Raw genomic sequence first — 12599 nt, forward strand, 5'->3', positions numbered from 1 at the left:
TGGGAGCACTCAAGCACTGAGCCACATCCCCAGCCCTTTTTTGTATTTCATTTAGAGACAGGGTCTCACTGAGTGGCTTAATGACTCACTTTTACTGAGGCTGGCTTTGAACCAGCTTCCCAAGCCACTGGAATTACAGGCATGTGCCACTGTGCCCAGCGAATTCCCATCTTTTTTTTGTATTTAGAGTTGTGCCTTGCTAGGCATGGTGGTGCATACCTAGAATCCCAGCTACTTGGGAGACTGAGGCAGTAGGATCACGATGAATTAAAGTCCAGCCTGGGAAACAGAGCAAAACTCCATCTCAAACAAAACAAATAAAACTTAGAGTTGCACCCAATCTCTGTCTTTTCCTACTACAAAAACCCACTGATAATCCCCTCTAAAATAAAGTTTGCTTCAATAATTTTTCTTTAACATCTTTCAACCAACTATATGAGACAAATAAAGAAACCACTGGTATAAAGAAGAAACCGTAGCCAACTATCATATATCTACAAGTTCTGCATAAACTTTTACCTGACCCAGATAATATCAACTTATATATATGTATAAAAAGCTCAGATGAAAAAAGTAATAAAGAAAGCAAGTATGAAGAATAAAAAAAATTCTTTTTACATTTTCTTCTAAAAATGTGAAGGAGGAAAGGAATATTCAGTGAAACAATAAGAAAATAAGCTATTTAATAAAACACTTCAGGCACTGGTTCATGCAAAACTCAAATACTTGCACTTTTTATTTCTAAACAAGAACAAATAGTGCCACCCACTGACTATTTAGTGACTTTAACAGAGAAGCAGAGAAAAGTTAAAAAAAAATTGGCTTTAATTTCTTTTAGCATTTCAAATATTCTTCACATTTTTATAGCTTCAAGACCACTGTCCTCACAATTTCTCCTCAAGAAAAGATAGCAAAAGATTTTCTAAATCAAAGCCACACAATTTATCATTAAGACTGACACAACAAATGTCAAAACCTTATTCTAGTCTGAACCTAATCAAAAAACATATAAACAACAAATGCCGAAGGTGGGACACTACCAGACTGACTGTGCCTATTTTAAACCATCAGAAGATGAAAAAGGAAATAAATACTATTCTAAATGAAAAGATTTTAAAAGACATAGCCAAATGTACTCTAATAACCTTATTCATTTTCCTGACAAGACACTTGTAAAAATGTTTTTAATAACCATGTAGAAAATTGGACAAACAGCCAGGTGCAGTGGCACACAACTATATTCCCAGCAGCTCAGGAGGCTGAGACAGGAGGATCACAAGTTCAAAGCCAGACTCAGCAACAGCCAGGTGCTAAGTAACTCAGTGAGTCCCTGTCTCTAAATAAAATACAAATAAGGGCTGGGGATGTGGCTCAGTGGTTGAGTGCCACTGAGTTCAATCCCAGGCCCACCCCCCACTCAAAAAAAGAAAATTGGGCAAAAAAATTAAATGTCATTAAGTCACTATTTTCACCCTTCTTCAGTGTGATAAAAGCAAAATGATTATTTTAACAAATGGTTTTTTTTTTAATTTTTTATTCGTGCATTATAATTATGTGTAGTAGTAGAATTCACTGTTAAACATTCATACATGCACACAATATAACAAATTTGGCCAATCTCCTTCTCCAGCTCCTTTTCCACCACCCCCACCTCTCCCTGATTTCTTTACTCTACTGGTCTCCCTTTTATTTTAATTAGATTCACTTACACACACACACACACACACACACACACACACACACACCCCTAAAACAAACAAAAAAAAGCCTTCCTCCTCTTTTCTTCTTTAGCTTCCACATGATGGAATACATATAACCTCTGACATTCTGAGTTTGGCTTACTTTGCTTAACAAAATGCTCTCAGTTCTACCCCTTTTCCTGCAAAAAAAAAATTTTTTTCCTTTTGGCTGAAAAACATTACATTGTGTATATATGCCACATTTTCTTTACTTATTCATCTGTTACAGACACTTAAACTAGTTCTATAATTTGGCCATGATGAACTGGGCTGTTATATCCATGAGTATGCAAGTATCACTATAGTATGATGACTTTAATTCTTTAGGATAAATACTGGTGAGAAATATAGCTGGGTCATTCCTATTCTTTTGAGGAAATGTCATACTGATTTCAAAGTGGTTGTACTAATTTACAATCCCAAGTGTTCATTTTCCCCAACATCCTCTCCAGTACTTATTTGTGGTTTTGGTGGTTGCCATTCTGATTGGGTTGAGATGAAATCTCTGCATAGTTTTGACCTGCACTTCCCTAATTGCTGAAGATGTTGAATATTTTTTCATGTATTTAACTGTGCTGAAGTGTTTTATTCAATGCCATCCCATATATTAATTCTTGGCATTATTTTCTGAGCTTTAGGAATCCTATTAAGAAATTTGTTGCCTGTGCCTGTATGTTGAAGTACTGACCCTTCATTTTCTTCAAGGAGTTGCAAAGTTCTGGTCTGATACCTAGGTCTTTGACCCACTTTTGAGTTTACTTCTGTGCAAATGAGAGACAGGGACCTAGATTCACTCTTTCACATAAAGACATCCAGTTTTCCCAGCACTATTTGTTAAAAGGCTATCTTTTCTCCAAAATATATTTTTAACACCTTTGTCAAGAATCACATGACTGTTTGGGATTGTTTTTGTGTAATCTATACATTCCATTGGGCTATGTGTCTGGTTTTATGCCAATACTATGCCAGTTTTTGTTTTTATACCTCTGTAGTACAGTGTAAAGTTGAATATTGTGATGCCTCCAGCATTCCTTTTTTTTTTTTTTTTTTTTGCTTGGAACTATTTTGGTTATTCTGAGTCTTTAAAATTTTTCCAAATGAATTTTAGGACTGTTTTTTTCTTGAAGTCTAACCTCTTACATTGCAAGCACAAATTTGGTATGAGTTTAGCTTTTCTGTATCACCTCCTAGTACTACCATTCTGTACAAAATCCTATTGACATTACACACCATACTCTTTCTCTCACCTGTCTTCTTGGAGCACTACTAATTCATCAAGCCTCAGTTCTTCAATCAGTGTACCACTTGAAGAGTAGGCTTTCCCACACCTTCACAGTGCTGTACAACTTATCACAGCATTCTATAGGTCTTAGCATCTGATTCTGCAGCAGCCTGTTAACAACCTGAGTGAAAGGCTTTACTTTTTTTTTTTTTTTTTTTCAAGCCCCAGATTCTAGGACATTGCCTGATAAGTAGTATATATTTAATGACCCAGTTTTATCACACAGTGTAAAGTGTAAAATAACCCAATAATAAATAATTTTCCATCTGGAGCTCAAGCAACTGACATAACAGGATGCTTAAATCATACTGCAGGTGACCATAACTATCCCACACCTAATATTTACAGTCTTAATTAGAGAATAAAATAAGATCACTTATTGACTCACAATCAACTTGTAATTATTAGCTTTCCACTGTAAAATTTTATCATTTGGTTGAAAAGGTTTAATGATCAGCTGCTTGTCTAATGAATAAAGATCGTTGCTTAAATCAAAGCCCTATTACTGAATACACTGGTGTTCTTTGTTGAGCTAAAGTTAATCTAAGCATCCCAGTCCTTGACCAAATTTTAATTTACCTAGCTTCTCCAACTGTAACTAATGCTGTTCCTTCATAATTTCATCTTCCTGAAAGCACTGCTCCACACTGAGCTTCTACACTTTTTTTCAACTTTTTCTAACTTAGTAACAAGTTATACTTCACTATCCAGTAATCATCACTACATGAATACAGTTCTTCAGCAACAGTCCAGCCCACACTGCTTACTAATTCTTGCTGCTTTGGATCTTTTAAAAGAGGTATCTTCTGTCTAATATCTCCAGTTCCAGCAAAATTTTAAATACCACTTGATTGTATACACTCAAGTTCCATGAAATCATCAGTGACTGCTCTCCTTTATCACCCTGGTGACTTCTAAACTCTATGCTCTCTCCCTCTTCAACAACATGTATACTTCAAAGAGCAAAATAGTAACATGATTAAAATTTAGTTAATAAGTGCAAAGCAAAATAAGTCTATCTCATCAAAGAGCAATACAGAAGAGTTAAGCAATATAATATCACAAAATATTTTTAATTACTTTGAAACAGCTCAGAACAAGTGATAAAGTAAAAGTAGATTGTTGACAATTAAATCTAGGTGATAGTTACATGGCAGTTCCTTTTTTTCTTTATTTTTCTGTATAAATATTTCTAAAAATTTAAAAACACCAGCTTAATAATAGCCAAAAAGATAGTTATTTTAGTAACAATCAGTTTTTCTTTAATATAAGGCTTAAATATAAATTTGCCCCCACTTAATTCTGACAAACCTTTTGTATGTCAAATGACCACAAAGTGTCAAGCAGAAGCTTTGTTAGGTACAAAAAACATCTCAGAGGAACTTCTAGCCAAACTGCCAATGTTTCTCAGTTGATATTTACTTCCTGTTAATGAAAGACATTCCCAAAAACCCTAACATCTATTACTGCTTTTCTTATTTAAAAGTAAAGTGTGCAGCTTAAGTTCAGGAGGGTCACTATAGACTATCTCTGACCAACAACTGTTCTCAAGTACCCAAAATATCAAACCACCCTATCTTCCCCATTTAGAACCCTAACTTTGTTCATAGCTGTTATCTCAGAAATCCAATAAAGTGACTGGCACAGAGTAGAAATAAAAACGATGGATAAATGAAAGAATGAAGCATAAATAAGCACTGTTTTCAAAAGCAACTTACAGAGATTTTTGGTGATAAGGTTTATGTATTTTTATTCTTACTCCAGAACTCTCTTCCTAGAACCCAAAAATGGTACCTTGTGAACCATACCAAAAGAATACACACCATGCCATGCTCAAAATCTCTTCTGTTCAGTGCATAGCTCCTTTTCCCCACCACCACCTTGGTGCTGGAAAATGAACCTAGGATCTTATGCCTGCTAGACAAGCACTCTTACCAGTAGGCTACACCCCTAGTCACAGCTCCTTTTGAAAAGATCAAATCAGTAATCTAAAGCCTCTGTTTCCTTAAATAAATTCCTACCAAAGGGTTGTTCTTTCCTTTATATACAGTATAAACACACACACACACATAGTCTCTCTCTGTCTCTGTCTCTCTGTCTCTCTCTCTCTCTCTCTCATCCACAACCTAAGCTTTAGTGATCCCTAAGCAATTTAGCGAAATCCTGTCTCAAAGGTGCTAAGCAACTCAGTGAGACCCCATCTCTAAATGAAATACAAAATAGGACTGGAGTTGTGGCTCAGTGGTCCAGTGCCCCTGAGTTCAATTCCCAGTCAAAAAAAGAATTAAGAGCTAAAGAGCTAGTGATAGACCTCAGAGATAGAAGTCCCTGGGTTCAATCCCGAGTACCCACCCCTCACAAAAATAAATATCCTGTGAAGACAAACTATAAAAAGTCCTAAAACAAAGAAAAAATCTAGATGACCTTGGATTTGGCAATGACTTTTTAGATGCAATACCAAAGGTACAATCATGAAATAAAAAATACATGAAATAAAAAATTAATAAGCTGGACTTCATTAAAATTAAAAATTTCTCCTCTGTAAAACTGTTAATACAGGCTGGGGTAATATAGCTCAGTGATAAAGTGCTTGCCTAGCATGAGTGAGGCTCTGGGTTTGATTCTCAGCACCATATAAAAACAAATAAACAAAATAAAGGTCAAATTTTTTTAAAAAAGGAAAAAACACTGTTAATAGAATAAAAAGGAAAAAAAATACTTGCAAAAGACACATTAGATAAAGAACTGTTAGTAAAACTATACAAAGAACTCTTAAAACCCAACAATAAAAACACAAAACAAGGGGCTGGGGTTGTAGCTCTGTGGTACAGAGCACTTGCCTAGCATGTTCGAGACACTGAGTTCAATTCTCAGCACCACAAATAAATAAATAAATAAATAAATTAAAGGTTCATGGACAACTAAAAAAAAATATTAAAAACACACAACCTGATTTGAAAACAAGGGCCAAAGACCTTGACACCTCACCAAAGAAAATATACAGCATAAAAAAATAATCCACACAGTATGTCAAAACAAATTAAAATAACAATGAGATATAATCATACACCTGCTAAAATGGCCAAATCCAAAACACTGACAATATCAAATACTGGCAAGGAAGAACTCTTATTCACTGCTAGTGGAAATTCAAAACATTAGAGATGTTCAGAAGACAGTCTAATGGTTTCTTAAGAAAACTAAACAGAAAACTAAACATTCTCTTATCATTAGATCCAGCAATCACACTACTACGTATTTACCCAAAGAAATAGAAATCATATATCCACACAAAAACCTATACATGGATACTTAAAGTAACCATATTCATAATGTTAAAACATGCAAGAAACTATAATGTCATTCTGCAAATGCACACATAAACTGTGGTACATCCAGAAAATGGAATGTTCTTCAGAACTAAAAGGAAATGATCCATCAGTCAGCCACAGTGGTACACTCCTGTAATCCTAGCAACTCAGGAAGCTGAAGCAGGAAGATCACTAGTTTAAAGTCAACCCTGGTAACTCAGTGAGACCCTGTCTCAAAATAAAATAAAAATGGTTGAAGATGTAGCTTGGTGGTAAAGCACTCTGGGTTGAGCCTCCTACTACCACAAATAAATAAATTAATCAATTAATAAAATCCAATAGAAAGATGTAGCTTAGTGCTTGCCCATCACGTGAAAGAACCTGAATTTAATTCAGTACCAAAAAAAAAAAAAAAAAAGACTATCAAGTCATGAAAAAATATAGAGGAGGGGCTGGGGATGTGGCTCAGCAGTAGAGTGCTCGTCTCGCACGTACGGGACACTGGGTTTGATCCTCAGCACCACATTAAAAAAATAAATAAATGAAATAGAGGTATTGTGTCCAACTACAACTAAAAAAAAAAAATAAGAAAAATTTAAAAAAAAAAAAAGACATAGAGGAAACTTAAATGTATATCAGAAAGTGAGAAAAGCCAAACTAAAAATGTTCTGGACTGTATGATTCTAATCAAATGATACTCTGGCAAAGGCAAAACTATGTAAACAATAAAATGATCTGTGGTTCCAAGAGGATTAAGGACTTTGGGTAATAAACATGTATGGTTCATTAACTATAACTAATGCAGGTTAATTAATCATAAATAATATAGTACTTTGGTGGAGGATGCTGTAAATAGGGGATGCTATGCACCACATATGGGGGCAGCAGACATATATCTTAGGGAAATCTGTGTACCTTCTACTCAATATTACTAAGAACCTAAAACTGTTCTAAAAGCTAAAGTCAAAAAAAAAAATTCAAGAAACATTCAAGAAAACATTCAAAAAACATTCAAAAAAACATTCTATCACTTAATGGTAGAAAAGTTGCCTTGCATGCTCAATGCTCTGGGTTCAATCCCCATCATCACAAAAAGAAATAAAAAAATCAAATGTAAAAATCCATATTTAAATTATAAGTAAAATTTTCTCTTCTTTTAAACACCTGGACTCAAGCAATCCTGATTGCCTCAACCTCTCAAAGAGCTGTTAACAACAGGCACATACTACCATGCCCACCTGTCTCAAAACATTAATTATACTAATACAATTAACCTAGATAAATAAGATATTATAAATTCATAGAATCAAACAATCTTAGAACTGAAAGGAAATTTATAACAATCACAAAGACTCTTGCTAAAAATCCCAAAGTTACTCAACACAAAGAAACATTCACCACTGGAAAACAAGTCTTTTGCATAAATGTTAGGTCATTTTTCTAAAAAAAAAAAAAAAAGTGATATGTATAATTTTCAAAAGATATTTTTCTTTTTGAGGTTCCAATTATTTCATTTTTCAATATATACCTCTGTGGTTTACACATCATACTTACATTAGAGTTACTATTGGTGCTTAAATTGTATTGCTTTCAGTGGCTTTAGATTTTTTATTTTAACTGAAATTGATGTGATTTTTTTTAATATTCTGGTTTGTTTGAAAAGGTATTCTGTTTTATAGGAAATTAATTTCTTTTTGTGTGAAATCAAGCTCAATTTTGCCATTGCAAAACTTGTTCAACTGTTGATTCTGCAATGTGTCACACCTGAAAAAAAAAAAATCTATTTTAATACAGAGGGGGGGAAAGGTTATAATTGTAGGGACAGCCAGAAGCAGTGGTACATGCTTGTAACCCCAGGAGCTTGGGAGGCTAAGGCAGGAGGATAACAAAGTACAAATCCAGCCTCAGCAACTTAGCAGGGCCCTAAGTAACTTAGCGAGGTCCTTCTCTATATAAAAAACAAAAAATGCCTGGAGATGTGGCTCAGTGGTTAAGTACCCTTGACTTCAATCCCTAATACCAAAATAAATAAATAAATAAATAAAATTGTTGGGATGAACTGAGCAGAAGGTTTTAAGTATACCCTGAACTACTTTGCTATAGCAACTAGCTCAAAACTATGAGCTTACACTTTATGTGGGAAACTAATTTGGTACTTGAAGTCCACCTTGGCTTTACAGTAAACATACTATTAAAAGAAAGATTATCTATACCTCATATTACCAAAATAATAGGAGCAGCTTTAATCCACAAAATTTATCTTCAAAATACTGTTTTCTCATACACACTACTTTCCTTAAACTACTCATCTTGTACCTCAACTCCATTAAACAGGATCCCCTTCTTAGTGCCTACTGCAGACCATGTTTCCAGGTTCAGCTACTCCATTTCAAATTGTCAGATGCAAATTTGACATTTTTCAGGTATTTTTGTCTCTCAATTATAAACTCAAAATATTCTTGCTGCTTTGTTGAAGTTTTGCCCTACACTATTCTAAAATCTAACAGGTATCTAAGAACATGCCTTCTATTTGTGCTTCTTTGTTTGAAACCCAAGGCTCTACACATAACAGGCAAGCACTCTTTGCCACACAGCTATATCCCCAATGTTTATGCATTTAACAGTTATTGAGCATCAACCATAATATATACTTTTCAAGATTGGTATTAGTACTATAGCATTAAAAGCTCCAATATACTGATCTGAGGAAGTAAATCAACAATTATAATTCAGCCCAATGTGATAAATACTTCACCGGAAGTTAAATTCAAGATGCTAATCAAACTTGTATTTTATTCTACACAGAAAGGAGCACAACATGAAAACCAATGAAGAAGCTATCTCACACAAACTACCCAGAATAGGGCCTGAGTAGACCACAATTTAGAGACCATATGAGCTAAATATAAATTATACCCGAAAACCAAAGAAACACATAAGAAGAGTAGACCTTGAAAAAGCCAAAATATTTCAGCATTCCACTGATAATAAAAGAGTAACTATAACCCAGAATCCTCTAGACATTTGACTTTGAGAATCTTTCCATCATAAAAGCAAGTCCTAGAGGCAGAAGAGTTTCAAGTAGAAATAAAGGAAAATCAAAAAGAAATTCAGAGACTAGGGTAGATTTACTATCCATTTCTTTAGTGCTGGTTAGAATTCAAGCAAAAGTGACAAGAAATTGGAAGGAACCTTACACATATCAGAAACAATTTCTCTTATTCTCAGATAAACTTAAGACCAGCTATGTAAACCCACAGAGTTAAAAATAAAGAGGGTATGACTGTCTTAAAATTTGATGTAGATAACAATCAGCTGGGAAGTTCATTAAAAATGCAGTTGTCGGGATGGGGATGTGGCTCAAGTGGCAGCACCCTTGCCTGGCATGCATGCGGCTCAGGTTCGATCCTTAGCACCACATACAAACAAAGATGTTGTGTCTGCCGAAAACTAAAAAATAAATATTTTAAAAAAACTCACTCTCTCTCTCTCATCTCTCTCTCTCTCTTTAAAAAAAAAAATGCAGTTGTCTTGGGACTAGGGTTGTGGCTCAGCGGTAGAGCACTTGCCTAGCACATGTGAGACCCTGGGTTCAATCCTCACCACCACATATAAACAAACAAACAAACAAATAAATAAAAGGTAATGTGTCCAACTATAACTAAAAAATAAATATTAAAAAAATGTGGGCTCAGGTTATGGCTCAGCGGTAGAGTGCTCGCCTAGCACGTGTGAGGCCCTGAGTTCAATCCTCAGCACCATATAAAAATAAATAAGTGAAATAAAGACATTGTGCCCAACTACAACTAAAAAATCTAAAATTTTTTTTAAAAATGCAGTTGCCTAAGGGGCTGGGGTTGTGGCTCAGAGGTAGAGAGCTCACCTAGCATGCGTAAGGCACTAGGTTTCATCCTCAGCACCACATAAAAATAAAATAAAGACATCGTGTCCTCCTATAACTAAAAAATAAATATTTTTTAAAAAAATTCAGTTGCCTAAGTTATAATCTCAAAGGGAGGAGTCCAAAGGTGTAGCTCAGAAACCTCAGACAGATCAAAAAATCAATATTTTTAACACAGAAGACATTTCAATATTACACATGCTCTCATTCCCTCCCCTTCCCTATATCAAAGCATGCAGACAAAACAGAGTCCTCAGAGACAAAAAGTTGGCCACTATTTATGGGACAATAAATGCATTATTAAAAAAAAAAAAAACTAGGACAAGTATTCTCTTCTAGAACTCTCTTCACTTGGCTTGCTCTATTAGATTGCTCTCCTCCACATTCTGTACACTTTTTTTGTGTTTTAATTTTTTGGTTGTAGTTGAACACAATACCTTTATTTTATTTATTTTTATGTGGTGCTGAGGAACTAAGTGCTTCACACTTGCTAGGCGAGCGTTCTATAGCTGAGCCACAACCCCAGCCCCCTCTATACACTTCTCAATGATTCATTTTCACTTAGGAGAAGGTTACTTCTTTCTCTTAGAATGAAGCAAGCCAGGTGTGGTGGCACATGCCTGCAATCCCAGCAACTTGGAAGGCTGAGGCAGTAGAATCACAAGTTCAAAGTCAACCTCAGCAATTAGCATAGCCCTAAGCTATTTAGCGAGATCCTGTCTCAAAATAAAAAATAAAAAGGACTGGGGATGTGGCTGGCTCAGGGTTTAATGCCCCTGGGTTCAATCTCTGGTACCAAATAATAAAAATGATAATGATGATGATAATAAATTTTTAAAAAGGAAGAAAGAAAAGAATGAAGCATCACTGGGCATTGGGGTGCACACTAGTAGTCCCAGTTACTCAGGAGGTTGAGGCAGGAGGATCAAAAGCTGGAGGCCAGCCTGGGCAACTTAATGAGATCCTGTCTCAAAGAAAAATAAAAAGGGCTGGGGACATAGTTCAGTGATAAAGCACCAGTATCACAAATCCCCAGTACCACACACAAAAAGAAGGATGAAACAACTCTAATCATGAAAGGTGAAGTACACACTAAAGTAGAAATCAGAAGAAAAGAGGCCTGGGAAAGTCTACTTATGACCACTTTAAAAATTTATAAGCAAGAGAAACCCTGGAACCCTCCAGAGAAAAGCATGTTACTCCTTGGGGGAAAGAATAAGCAATAAATATGGTACATTTGGAGGAGCAAAAGACAGACCAAAAGAGAAGCCTTCTATAAAACACTATTCACGGTATATTTTCTGGAGAGCATGTGTTATGGTTTGAAAATGCAGTGTCCCTCAAAAATACTTGTTAAATGCAAGGGGGTGAAATGATTAGATAATGAAAGCTATGACCTGATCAGTGGATTTATCCATTTGATGGATTATTAATTTGAATGGATTACTGGGTGGTAGCTATGAACAGGTGGTAGGTCACTAAAGGCCTTGGGGATTATATATTTTGTCACTGGCTCCTCCTACTCTGATTCCTGGTTACCATCAGGTAAGTAGCTTTGTTCTACCGTGTCCTTTTGGCATGTTGCATCACCTCACCTCAGGCCCAGAGCAATAAAGTTGGCTGAACCTCAATGAACTCAACCTCTGAAACTATGAGGTCAAAATAACTTTTCCTCCTCTAAGTTCTCCTTGTGAGGTATTTTAGTCACAGTGATGAAAACCTGACTAACCCAGCATTATGGTTGAGAACATACCTGAAATAGTTTCTTAAGCCCTATCATGTGATCATACAATAAAATTTCAAATCATATACCTTTAATTTCCTTACAATTACCAAAGGTAAGCAAGAACACAATAACAAATACTTTTGAGATTCACTAACATTACATGTTACAGTCCAAAATGTTAGGATGAGAAACAGGAAAATCACTATTTTGACAGTTCAAATATAGTCAAGAACCAGAGATGTAGCTCAGTGGTAGAGACAAGACACTGAATTTAATCCTCAGCATGATAACTTATTTATTTTAAAAGGTCAAATAAAAAAGCCCCAAAGGAAGTATATAAAGAAAGGAAAATTTCTCCAACAACTGATGGCAGAATACCTAACAAAGGTCTATCACTCTCTCAGTAGTACAACTGCTCTACATCCATCAATTACTCAGACATGTCAATTTTACTTCCAAAATTTCAACTCTATGCCTACCAAATTGTTCCCTTTATCACTGCATCATTTTAAGAGATTTATAATAGCCTCTAATCAATCTCTTAGCTTTGGGACCATTACCTTCCAACCAATACTCATTGGCAACCAAGTGATCTTTCCATTCACATCACTGTATTTTATAATTAGGAAGAATCTATAAC

The 12599-nt window shown here is 35.2% G+C and overlaps 1 protein-coding gene across 7 annotated transcripts in view; it reads right to left on the reverse strand.

Annotated features, from left to right (window-relative positions):
• Positions 1-12599, reverse strand: part of Ipo11 (importin 11) — a 207335-nt gene that overhangs the window by 152622 nt on the left and 42114 nt on the right. The window lies entirely within an intron of this gene.

Source organism: Ictidomys tridecemlineatus, chromosome 1, assembly GCF_052094955.1.
Source record: "Ictidomys tridecemlineatus isolate mIctTri1 chromosome 1, mIctTri1.hap1, whole genome shotgun sequence".
Lineage (NCBI taxonomy): Eukaryota > Metazoa > Chordata > Mammalia > Rodentia > Sciuridae > Ictidomys > Ictidomys tridecemlineatus.